This window comes from Vicia villosa, linkage group LG7 (genome assembly GCF_029867415.1).
Source record: "Vicia villosa cultivar HV-30 ecotype Madison, WI linkage group LG7, Vvil1.0, whole genome shotgun sequence".
Lineage (NCBI taxonomy): Eukaryota > Viridiplantae > Streptophyta > Magnoliopsida > Fabales > Fabaceae > Vicia > Vicia villosa.
Genome location: NC_081186.1, coordinates 28,367,458 through 28,376,963, shown reverse-complemented (window position 1 = coordinate 28,376,963; position 9,506 = coordinate 28,367,458).

The following is a 9,506-nucleotide window of genomic DNA, read 5'->3' as shown; positions in this document are numbered from 1 at the left end:
TTGTGAGAAATAATTATAAATCCATGACACTAACATGATAATTGTGCTATTTGTTGGTTGTTATTGTTATTTGTTGGCTGGATATATCTTTAAATCGTGCATGCAGGTGGATCCACGGGGTTAAAATACCCCAGGATAGAACTGATGAGTTCTGCATTTTTCTGTGTCTGCTATGGTCCGCTAAGCGGGCTAAGGCCGCTAAGCGGATGCTGAGCATTTTTCCAGAAATTCGCGGTTCCGCTGAGCGAACCCTGTTTGCCCGCTGAGCGGAGGATGCTGTTTGTGAAGAAATAATAAATCGCGAGCCCGCTAAGCGAACGTGAGACCGCTAAGCGAGGAAACAGTTGAGGTTCGCCCCTGGAAAGCCCGCTTACAGGCCGCTAAGCGGCCAGTGCTGGGCAGAGTTATATTTTTCGTACCCCTTGAGTGCAGTTCTGGTTTTATTCGTAACCGGACTCCTCCCTATTCGATTAGGTGTACCTGTTGATGGTATGTGACACCGTTAATCATTAAAGTTTTGTATTTCCATTTGATTATTTGGAAATTGTGAATTATGCATAATTGAATGTGATGGTGTAACTACTCATGCTTGTTCCTTAATGCTTTATAAATGCAATGTGATGGAACATGAAAATGTGGTGATGTCCAATGTTTTGGTTGAACATTCGGATTGGCTTGTGTTATGATATTACACTTTATGCGTGTACGTATGCTTGAATCGAAGTGGCCGGGGGTTAGGTTGGGATATACCTCTTACTATGATGTAAGGTATTATCCTGGATCATGTGGTCCGTGGAATAGTCCGATGTTATGATCAGAGGTCGCGCACCTGAGCTACCGTTGCAGTGTGCTCGTGAGTGCCGTGAGGGGCCTATACTCATTGACGTTGACACACTTGTGTGCACGGTATGGTGGGGTTATGTGGCCATGTAGGCTATTACATAATGATTGTAACTCACCTCTAGTAAAGTCATGTAGACTAATACTAGGCTTTCGCCCGGTGGGACCATGCGTCAAGGTGGCGGTTTGTACTCGGTGTAACCCACTTGCGTGAAGAAGGTTAATGGGACAATGACGCCATTTAGGCTAATGTCATCTCGCGGCTACTTAGGCTTGTGCGAACCCGTTTAACCATCTTGCAGTGAGCTTGTACAAGTCCCTTGACACTAGGCATGGGTGGACTCATCGAGGGTGCGTTCGTTCCATAATCTAGCCGAGGTTTATTACACTTCTTGATTCCCCGTATATGGATACGGGTTTTGCATACTTGTTTGTGATATACTTGTGTGTTTGTATATGATGAGTCCTATGGTGGACGATTCCTTGTTTTCTCCGTACTTGTACCGGATGTGAGCATAACCCCGAATCAATGGTGGATTCGGTTTGTTGATGCATGTACCCTGTAGAACCGAGTGGACCCATAGGATAGGAGGACTCACTGAGATTTAGTAATCTCACCCCAATCAAATTATATTTTTCAGGTGCAGTTTAGTAGCGTTTGACAGATAGCAGGTTCGGATTGATGACTTAAAGTGGTGATGGCTCGGAGACCTCGTCAGATCTTATTTTCCGCTGTGCAAATCCATGAAGACACATGTTTTGTAATTATTAATATTATTTCATGTTGTATTTATATGGATCATCTTGTATCTTTAGCTTTTGTATGTACTCAAATACCGATTTTCAACGTTTCATGCATAATATACTAGTCAATTATGTGTGGGGTGTTACACTTTCATACAGTAGATAGACATGATTTATCTCTATAGAGAGATATTTCTCCTATTTCACCACATTCAAAATTACAAACATTTTCATTTCAATTTCAAACATTCTCCCATTTAGGACTCTGAAAGGCATGCTCTGAGGCACACACACCCAGACGACTTGTTCCCTTTCCCTAAACGGGTTGAGAATCTTTCTTTCATTCAAGAGACACGTGACTAGCATACTTGTGCACACACAAGTAAGGTTCCTCTCTTGTGAAACAAACCCAGCTCTTCTATCACTTCAAATGTGTGGGGTGGAATAGTAGAAATACCTCTCTGTAAAGATGACTTCATGTCTCTTTCCTGTAAATAGAGATTTAATTCCAAACATCAACCTTGAGCTTCAAGCAAGGCACCCAAAAATCAATTAATTTCCCTAATTAGTTCCCCGAACTACAAAAAGCTCTGACTTCCATTAGGGATATGTAGGCATGAGATTCACAAGGAATCTCAGCGAGCTAATCAAAAACCAAAAAACAGTCAGTCCATCTGTCTTTCATTTCAATTCAATTCAATTAAGTTCTCTCTCCTAACACAAAGGAGAAACTTTCCCAATCAATTAGGAAACACAAACACATAGACACGGAGAAGGTTCCCGTAGAGTACTACGGATATGTAGGGTGCTTAAAACCTTCCCTATGTATAACCGACCTCCCGGACTCCAGAACTTCTGATTAGGTGAAATCCCCACACCTAGAAAACTCTTAGGGTTTATTTGAGATCTTTTTCCCTTCCTCCTCGTAGGATAATTAAAAAGTTCTTGTGTTATCGTAGGAAGAACTAAAATAAAATTCATCCCACAAGGGCGCCTCTCTCCTTCCAAATTTTGCGTGAAGGGTCCGGCGTGCCGTCCTCCCAAGTGAAATGGGGAGGTAATAAAAACGACACCGCACCCGCTGGATTGAAATATCAAAATAAACTTTCCAGGAAAAAATTAGGGATGCAAAAAAATCAAAGCAATAAAAAGAGAAAGATCACAAAAGATCTTTGACAAAAGAAAGAAAATCAAGAACAAGCTTGTGTGACTTCTAAAGAAGAATAAGTGACTACCACCTCAAAGAATCCATTAGTTTTCAAGCTATCATGTCATATACAAATCCTCTTGGAAGTTGAATGTGTTTGTCAAGTAACTGAACATAGGACTGGAGAACATCACCAAGAATGGGGTGGGTACAAAGCAAATTTTGAGCCTTATATTCTTTGTTTTATAAACCGTGAACCAGGCCATGTTACAACCCTTAAAAGACCTAACTGAAGTAAGGTTTCTTTTGAAAGCATACTACAACAAGTTTGCTTTAACCTGACTCCTAATTGTTTTCCAATAATTTGTGTTTAGACCCTGTTGTCACTTTTTTCTTTACATCTTGAATTTCAAAAATTACATTTTCATCAGGATTCATCCGTTTGTATTCCACAATTTCATTTAAATAAATGAATTGTTTTCAAAATTTGCGTTAACATTGCATTAAAAATACCATTTCGAATAAACAACTTTTATTTATAAGTCAACACTTGACACCAAGGAAATTTCAGCCATATGAAACTAGTAGTTGATTATTTGCAAGTGGTATTACCATGGTTACTTCACTTTAAGAGCCCTTCATTCAGGGGAAATTCTCTTCAAAATTCGAATCAATGGGGCATGTCATCTCAAGATCAGTCGGTTCTAAAGCTTCTGTTGGTACAAATTCAGCAATCTAGGGCAAAACAGAGCCAGGATCTCTCCATATATTCAAGCATCTCAGACAAGCTCATGTCATACATCAAGTTCATAATTGGTGTTAGGAATCATGCTTCACAAAGCTTGCCAAGGGAACTCTTCTCATTTCAATCGTCTGAGTCCTACCACTGGGCATTTGTTGAATCATTTAAATCATAATCCTCAAACCATAGTATTCATCACGCGTCCATCTATCATTGACGTCTAACATTTCATGCATCTTTAATCTTAATGCATAGCACGAACCCTGTTTCATATGCATCTGAAGAACATCATTGTTACTATCAGTCGTTTACCTTATTTCTTCAGTAAATCTCGGCAGAAGATTACTTGATAACAGATATTTCCTAATTGATCACGACAGTAGATCATTCAGAAGACCTCATCAGTAGGTATTATTTTTTTGAACCTTGGCAGTAGATTCCCCTAGTTGATCTCGGAAGAAGATTTTTCCAGCAGACCTCGGCAGTAGATATTATATCTTTGAATCTCAGCAGTAGATTCCCCTGTTTGATCTCGGCAGAAGATTATTTAGAAGACCTCGGCATTAGGTATTTCCCAGCAAGTCTCAGTAGTAGACTCCGCAATAAGTTCCTTTTGATTATATTTCATGTTTGATCTCGGCGGAAGATTATTCAAAAGATCTCGGCAGGAGGTATTTCTCAAACAAGTCTCGGCAGTAGAATGTACTACAGTTCCTTATGAAAACTTTCCCTGATTGATCTTGGTAGAAGATTATTCAGAAGACCTCGGCAGCAGGTATTTTCTAGCAAATCTCGATAGTAGACTCCACAACAAGTTCTTTTTGAATAGTTTTCCTGTTTGATCTCGGTAAAAGATTATTCATAAGACCTCAGCAGTAGGTATTTCTCAACAAGTCTCGCCAGTATACTGTAAAAAATTCATTTTGAATACATTTCCTAGTTAATCTCGGGAGAACATTTCAAGTAGACCTTGGCAGAAGGTATCTCCTCGGTTGAATCTCGGCAGTACATTCCTTAATCAATCTCTAGAAGTTTTCTCCTTAGTGAGCCCTATCTGGATTTTTCCCCAACTGTCTCTTTCATTCGAGTCTATCACTCGTTCTTGTTATTATTCCCCTCCAAAGTTCTTCTCCCTTTTCTAACCTTCTCCAACAACAATTTATCTCTCGTGGCGCTATATCCCCTACAGAGATTCGAGTCTATCTCATATCATATCATATAAAAAAAAAGAGTTCATGCATATCATATTATGTCAAGGCATCTTAGAGAAAAAAATCAGGTTTGTTTGTATTTAATTACCTCCTATCTTGTTGAGATGAAGTTTTCAACTTTCTTATCTCCTGATAGAAGAAACTTAAATAGGGGAAACTATTGCACCCTGATTTTTTCCCTAACATTTTATTCGCATTATTGTATTTCATGAGGTTATGCTTTATGTTTACCAACCCCTAAATCAAAAGTGCAAAAATATGTCTTGTTTCTCTTTTGTTTTTTTGTAAGACAGGACTGGATCGAGAATATCAAGATGTGCGAGATCATTCGAAGCAATTTGATCCAAAAGTCAACATTTCAAGTCCATTCCGATTTGAGGATTAAGGTTACATTATATTTGTTTTAATTTCGTACTCTTATTCCTTATTCAAAAAATCTAAAAAATATATATACCATGATTTTATATTAATTTTTAGTTTTAACTTAATTTTAATTCAAATTTGAGATATCTTTTTAATTTGAATTATTATTAAATTTTAATTAATTTTTAATATAAAATCTTTCCTTTTTTATTCTTTTATTATTCTTTTTTTACATTTTTAGTTTATTACTAACCCTTTTTCTTTGTTCTTCTATTATTAGAGTGAAGACCCATTTTGGTCCCTCACAAATATTACACGAGTCAAATTAGTCCCTCACAAAAAAATTGACCCAACTTAATCCCTTACAAAATTTAACCGGATCATATTAGTCCTTCTGCTAATATTTTTCTCAAATCGGTTTTTTCCTACTTCTAAACCGGTTCTTTTCATACTTTTAAACCCTGACTGGACTGACACGTTGGATTTTTTATATTTTTTAAATACTAAATTAATTTTTATATTTAATTTCATTTTTAAACAGTTATCAATGAATAATATCAAAAAAACCAAAATTATTTCTTATAAAGTAATTTTTAAATAAGTAATTTTCATGATTTCTACAAATTTTATACATAAATTTTTATCTATGAGGTCTCAAATCCAAGTCCCTTCAAGTTAAATAATTTTCACTTTACCACTAGACAAATCAATTTCTATCGTTAATAAAGTGACTATCATTTACAACTAGAAAATAAAACAAAGTGACTATTGTTTAAAAATGAAATTAAAAATAAAAATTTTAAAAATGAAAATAAAATAAAATCCAACGTGGCAATCCAGTCACGGTTTAAAACTAGGAAAAAACTAGTTTGAAAAAATATTAACAGAAGGACTTATATGATCCGGTTAAATTTTGTAAGGGATTAAATTGGGTCAATTTTATTGTGAATGACTAATTTGACTCGTGTAATATTTGTGAGGGACCAAAATGGATCTTCACTCCTATTATTATTATACTTTTTCTTTTCCTTTTTTTCGTTACCAAATATATAAGGTGGAAAAGGGTATGCAAGGACCCCACTTTGAAGGGTGTTCACGATTTCTACAGCTCACTCACACGATTTCAGTACACATTTCAATACGGCTTCAATAAAAATTCAAAATTCCAAACTTCATCCAAAGTTTTCAATCTCACCATCTATTTAACATAATCAATGGTCCTAATTTGTTCAAATGGCTTCACACGGATCAAGATCTGATTCTCCAAAATTTTCAAATTTTCATAAAATAAAAAAAACTTCTTCACATCCTAACTGATTTTCCCTCCTACTTTTTCATCAAAAGTTTCATCCTCATGTCTATAAATAATGTGCCTCAGTACAAAAGAAAAAGGGGGAGAAAATGATATTGTTATGTTGCCTATTTGAAACCTGAAGATTTCTCCTCCGCAACTTGATCAAACCTTCACATCTACATATCAAAACCTCACAAAATATTACCACCAAATAATTTCAATGTTAATAAACATTGCAACACCGATCTTGATTTTCCTTCGAACCTGCAAACAAAGTGTCAACAAATTTCAGCATCGTAACAATCTTCACATCACACACGAAAAACATTATGCATACCTCTGCAGAATAACTGCATCGAAACTAGCTACAATCTCTGGAAGCGGATCTGCAACAAGTCGTTCCTTCGGTACATCTCCAGAGAACGCACTAACAACGTCACGCAAATTGCACGATGACATATTTTAATCGCCATATGCAATCGACGCATATTAAACAGCCTACATCAAAACTCAGCGACGCCGACACTCGCACAACAAAGCCATGCAGATAGAAGAAGAAGAACCAAATTCCAGAAGTAGAAAAGGGATCGGGATTACTGTGGATTCGATGTAACACCCCATAATTTTCATTATTTAATTTAATTGGAATTTAAGTTATTTATTTGGATTATTTGGCATTTTGGTGAATTATTGGGAAATATTATGAAAAAAAGAGTGAATGGGCCAAGATGGTGATTAGTAAAGGGGAGGTGTTATTGAGTAGGCCTTTTTACTAAGTTAATTGTTATTTTCATAAAATAAGGAATTTGGGAAAGAAAGGAAATAGAAAGCCAAAGAGGAGAAAAAGAGGAGAACTCAAGGTACGTGAAATCAGAGGAAGAGGAAGAGGAAGCTCTCAAGGTTCTTGGCTAAGTTAAGGGGTGACTAATCCTTTTAGCCTATATTATCATTTTGGGAATGATAAAATTGATTTAGTATATTATTTATCTCAATTGATTGTATGTTAGATTTTGGGGTTTTGAAACCTATAGGGTAATTTGGAGGATTGTGATGAAATTGTTGATTATGGAACATACTTGATGTTAGATAAACTCCAAGCATGTTAGGAATGTGTTAGAATGTCGAATTTGGCAGTGTTTTGATGATATAAATGTTTGGGTATGTTTTGGGTTGAGTTGGGAAGATTAAATGCTGTCAAAAAGGGGATTTTTTTGGTTCTGTTACAGTGGTAACCAATTACGGTATATATGTACGCGATTACCACTCGAAAAATGGTGTTTCTGGACTTTTTAACACGGCGTAACCGGTTACCAGCCATGCCGTACCCAGTTACGGCTGGGCCTAACAGTTTTTGCTGAACTTCAAATGTTCATAACTTTTGAACCGTAACTCCATTTGGGTCCCCATTCAAAGCGTTGGAAAGCTAACGAAATGCTCTTTATGATGAAAATAAATTGATTAAAATTATATTATTTAATAATTATGTGTTTGTGGAAATGCCATGTAATTGTATATGTGTATGCCATGTATTAAGGTTATTTGAGTATAACATGTATTGGTATTGTGTACTATGTGCTAGTTGTGATGCATGGAATTGATGAATGCTAATTTTATGTATTGTTGTGATTTTTATATGATGAATGTATGTTGTACAAGTGGTGGATATTTTGATATGTTGAATTATGGTGATATGCTTAAATGTTAAGATTATATGGATAATTCTTATTTGCATATGTTGTGGTAATTGTGTGTATACATGCTGCTTAAATTTATCAAATGTATATGTTGTCTTTGGTGGTTGTTGAGAATGACATTGATTGTCTTGTATGCAATATGTCATTGGTAATTGATAAATGCTATTGATGAATGTGATAATGCGGTGGTGTTGTAGCAATGTATTTGCTCTGCTGATGTTGTGTTATTTGCTATTTATGCATAATATGATTGGTTGAACGATGTTGAAATATGAATGCATTATTTAGTGTTGCTTCGATGAGATGAAATATGATAATGATTATTCATATTAATTGGTGTTGATGATTATTATTGTTAAGGTGGTGCATGCATTCATAATCATATTTGTGGTTGTATCCTGGTGGGGTTGGATCAGCAGTAGCTAATTCCCATTGTGTGGAATTAGTGAGTGAGAGTAGCCGTATCCTGTTGGTAGGGGATCGGTGAGATGGGTTAATCCCATGATTGGTACCACGTGCATAGTGTCAGTGCATTTGCATATGTGTTGTTATAACATGATTGGAAGATTTCCAGTGTTATTTCGTGGTGATGTATTTGGTTATATTTTCGTAACTATTGATGAATAATCTAAAAATCTAAATATGTTGCAGTTGGGTGAATAATCTGCTTATGATATTTTGTCGTTATGAACTAATAATATAGTTTAATTGTGATATGTCTCCCCCTTACTATTGACCATTTTTTCATATTGAGGAGTAGCAGCAATTATACTTGGTGAGGATAGCTCGTAGAGTTAATCCATTTTAGTTCAGTCGTGTCGGTATCATGCTCTGGTCTCGTAACACTGGGGAACGTTTTTTAGAGTTATTTTTGTAAACTCTTATTTTATTGGTTTGGATAATTTTATTTGATTGAGATGATGATTTTTAGTGATGATGATAGATGTTTACATTATCCAATTATGAGATTTTATTCCGCTGTGTTAAACATGTTTGGTTGAAATATGTGATAATGTTCCTCGGAAAAAGGATGACAAATATATATTTTATTTTATTTAAGGATTTGTATCATCCTTTTTACATGTTTTACTATGAAATTATTTTATATTTCGCGGGGGTTTAGAAGGGTGTTACATTCGACACCTATGAGAACTTTCGGAGTCGGTTCATTTTCTTTTCTGAATCTCTTCTTCATGGTTGTTATAACCATCCTCTTTGTTTGATTTGAATTACCATGGTATGCTCATTGTTTCCCTGCTTAGATTTTTTGTTTTTGTTTGTGTTTGAATCATACAATAGAAAATAGCAAGATGAGAACTTTGATAACTTTGCCAAGTGTCATTATTCTAGGTGCCATGCTATTTTCAAAGTTTCTATTTTAAGAAATTTTTCTATTTTTGTATTAATTACTTAATTTTGGTTTTTATTTATTATTTTATTTCCACGTAACATCCCATAAATCTTCAATGTA